The sequence below is a fragment of the Morone saxatilis genome, unplaced genomic scaffold (genome assembly GCF_004916995.1).
Source record: "Morone saxatilis isolate NCDOM2014 unplaced genomic scaffold, NCSU_SB_2.0 Contig23, whole genome shotgun sequence".
Taxonomy (NCBI): domain Eukaryota; kingdom Metazoa; phylum Chordata; class Actinopteri; family Moronidae; genus Morone; species Morone saxatilis.
In genome coordinates, this window is record NW_023339796.1 from 24,086,582 (window position 1) to 24,090,850 (window position 4,269).

Sequence of the window (4,269 nt, forward strand, 5' to 3'; positions counted from 1 at the left end):
GTATGTATGAATGTTTAAAAGTTTAAAGAAACATAATACAAACAAAATTTTATAAAAAGTACCTTAAAATATCAGGAAAATGTTGTCAGTGTATTCAAGGATAGAAATGGGGTCACTTAAGGAAAAGGTTGGGAACCACTGCTTTATGCTGTTCACCAGCAAATGGACTGCAAAATATTGTTGAAGGAAAAAAAATATATGTATATTTTAAGTTATATTTCACGTGTACCTAAACCATTAAATCCAGCCAATATAACCATCCTCCATTCTCAGAAATTAAAATATATACATCCAGATCGGTTTCCAAAGCACACTAAATTCCAGTAAATTTTACTTTGCATTTGTGGCAGGTTCATTGAGGAGTTGCAGCAGTTAGTGTCTATTCTGTGATCATAGCAGGGTTGGTAAATGTAATGAGGCATTTAGCTCAGGGAGTGCTAATGACTGAACAGTTCACGCAACAATCAGCACTTCATTATGTGAAGCAGTAGTCACCTGAAGAGTGAATGCTCTGTAACGGCTGCATCAGTGTCAGCAGTCATCTAAATTAAAGATTCAGTTAGTATTCCAAATAAAAGAATGCTAGATTTCCTTGATGAACACTCCATCTTGAGTAAAAATCTACCTCCCAGAGCACAGCACTACCACCCACCAAGGATGTTTTCACATCCATCTGCTGAAAGTGGAAAGTTTCTCTGTGCTCACTTAAAAGCTGATTTTAAGGGGCAGCAGGATTAGTGACACCACAATAGTTTGGAAGTCCATCCTGGTCCAGTATGCACACTTGTACATTTTGTGTGATGTAGAAACTTGGAAGCATGCCAGTCTGGCGACATCCACGCTGAGAATGGACCTTTACACGGGGACAGTAGCGAACATCTTGCTGTCCAGCAGGAAAACTTTAGAAACGAACAACATTTGTATATTCTGGAAGGGATGGACACATTAGCACTGTCTCAGTTCAGTAGCTGAATCCTCTGGCCTTTTCCACCAACAAGGAACTGGCTCCATTCTGATTCAAACACCTAGTTTTAAACCGTTCTGAGCTTTTCGACCAAAAATAAATTGGTTCTGAACCTGAAAAGTTGGTTCCCAGCTGGAACCAAAAATATCAGGTTTTCCGTGGGAATCAAAGTGGGTGTGTTGATGTTGATGATGCATCCGATAACAATGGGTCCACTCAAAACTGGTGGAAAGGCAGGCTGATTCACTAGATAGCACCAAGGTTCCAAGAATCTTAAACTGATTTGGTGAAAAGGGGCCTGAGGGACATGGTGAATCCTTTACAGGACCTGTAGGCAGACAGGCAGACTGAACCTGAGCCAATGAGACAATTGAGCTTCACAGGCACTAAAACTTTAATTAACTTGAATTAATCAACAGATTTCAAGTTTCCTCATTGCTGGTGGGTGAAAGATCCTCCTGTCGTATCTTATCAACCTCTTCAGCCCAACAACAGAAGGCTGCTGTTCCAAACATGTGCTAATGTGTGTGTGTGTATTTCAGTGGCCGTCTGACAGCACAGACTTGAGTCATAATGTCACCTTATGAGCCCACAGCAAGCATTACGGTCTCTGATATTTCACTATTTCACCAACAATAGGTGTTAATATTTATGTTGTACCAACTATGACAATCAACCCAAAGTGGTCAAAATTAAATGAACAAATAAGACATAAATAATGATATACAGAAGAACAGACAAAACATAGTATAACCACGAAAGCCTGACAAACTCAAATTAATTTTTCACAATAACAGAATTTACTAGATCTCATTTTTATTTAATTCCAGCTGTTTTATGTTCTTCTTCCAAAGTCTGTTTTTATTTCACAACACCAATTTTCCCAACAACAGTTTTATTTCATTATGCTACTTTTATTCAGGTCCTTGTCTGTCAATCAGCTTCACAGACCAGAGCCAGTTATGTGACTGGCTGTCCACTTATTCAGACCAAAGCAACAGCAACAGCCAATAAAAACAGCTCGAATGACAGCATTACAACCTGCAGTAAACTGTATTGATGAATAACATTTCATACAAATAAGATGGGTTTTCACATTTTATTGGATTAAATTCTTATATATATTTTGTTTGTATGTGTTTATATGACGATTTATACACTTTGGATGTCCATATTCCTTCTCCTGAAGAAGAAATGTTACATCTGTCTTCCCTAACTGAAGTCAGTCCCTCTGTCTGCTGATGTACCTGGAGCTCCTTCAGTTGGCAGCATGTCCTATCACAATCCATGCATATGGACGTTCACCTGCACAAACATGTAGTCTTATTTCTTCAAGTTTGTTTCATGCTGGTACAAGAATTTCCATCATGCTCTGAATTCTGGTCATCCAGTGAGGGATCAGATGGGTTTTAGTGAGATCTTTGCAGTGTTTGCTGCACAAGCCTCATACCATCTGAGTATGGCATGAGTGTGGTGGAAACTCTTCTCTCTTTTCTTCCACCATGTGCGGGTCTGAGCTGGCAGGCAAGAGGAGTCACTGTTGAGATTGAAAAGGTTTTATTTGCCCAAAAGTGAAAAAAAAAAAGCAACAACAGTTTTGAACCCAATATGTCAACTAAACACAAATTATCTCAGGCAGCAAACTAGGCTTACATGTGTGATGGTGGATTAGACTAACACAGCAGCGCAGGACAATGTGTTAGTTGATTAGTTTCTCTTACACACTTCACAACCTGTTCTCATTCCCAGGCAGGGTGTGTCCAGAAGAGGGACTTGGTCCTTGACATCTGATTGGCCACACCAAGTGCCACCCCGTTATCCTTCCTCTTCCAGAAGGCTTTAGAGGCTCCGTTTTAGAGCTAGAGTGAAAACTAGATGACCTGAGGGGCATGGCCATTTTCAAAGGGATTCTTGCCCTCTAACCTCAAGCTATCTGAATGAAAATGGGTTCTGTGGGTATCAAGTCTCCCAATTCAAGACTTTCCACTTTATGCTAATCCCATGCAGTTTTGGGCAAAAAAGCAGTTTATTGAAATACTTCTGCAGACTGGGGTCCATAAATAATGTTGGAATTATATAAATTGCCCACACAGGCAAAAAAGGTCTGAGCAAGCCCTTGTTTCTAGGTCGTCAAATATAACCACAAGCGGTGTTCAGGTAGTTCCAATTTGACATGGAAGCTAAACTTTGTAATTAGAGCTATAGCAATGTCGCGTGATGCACACTGGCCCACAGCCCTTGTGAAATAACTGGTTTCATCAGAATTTGATCCATTTGGTCCAATAACATTAAAGTCTAGAAGAGCCACACAATTAAAGTATTTTATCTCCATTCATGTTAGTGGAGTGAAATTAGCAAGTTAGACAGTAGACTGTCTAGACTGTAGAGTTTTCTGGCAGGTGGACGTTTTTGGTGCAGTATGTAGTATGAAGTAAAAAAAAATGTTTATATACACATCACTGGTGACTGGGTAACACCTCTGACACAGCCACCAAACAAGAGACATGTCGTTTACCTGGAAAATTGAACGCGCTACAGCTCTGCTTTAGAGGGCATCTTCAGCACTGCTAAGTCAAGATATAGAAATTAGAACACCTTAAGACAAAGTGTTAACTGTACAGAAGTCAACTGAATGTGCTACAAATATAAACTGACATACTATCACAAACTGTAAGTAAACTATGAGCATGGTGTAACAAACAAAAGCTACTATGTGTTCTCATGTATTTGTTATCTGATGTAACATCAATGTAATGTGCATAAGGTCAACAGAAACTAATTGAAGAGAAAATGAACTATAAATTGTCAACTACAGAGACTAAGACTCTAAGTTATATGAGTGCAGGAAGGTTACTGACATTTAAATTAGTGTGTGGCAGCCAGTGCAGTCATCACACACCAAATTAGATCAACAGTAAAAAACAAGACTCCCCAAGTCCTCAGCCATGTAGTCCAGATTTTCCCAATCAGGAGAACACCTGTGTGTATTATGAATGACAGACACTATCTACACTATCACGATGGATCCTGGACAAGAGACTGTCAGAGAATGAACACCAGAAAAAGACATTAGTCGCGTTTCTGTTCAAATGTATTGCAAGCTTAACAAAATTTTGAGTAATTTGGCAAAAGAACATGTGAAAGAATGTTTGTTTCCATCCACTGAGATTATTAAGAGTTTGAGATTAGTGGTAGGCCAGCTCTCCAGTCAGCAAACCAGAAGAGAGAGGACGCAACAAGATAATGAGTGATCTTACAGAGCCATACAATGAGGAGACTCAAGGAGAAACAAGCTGAGCTAACGT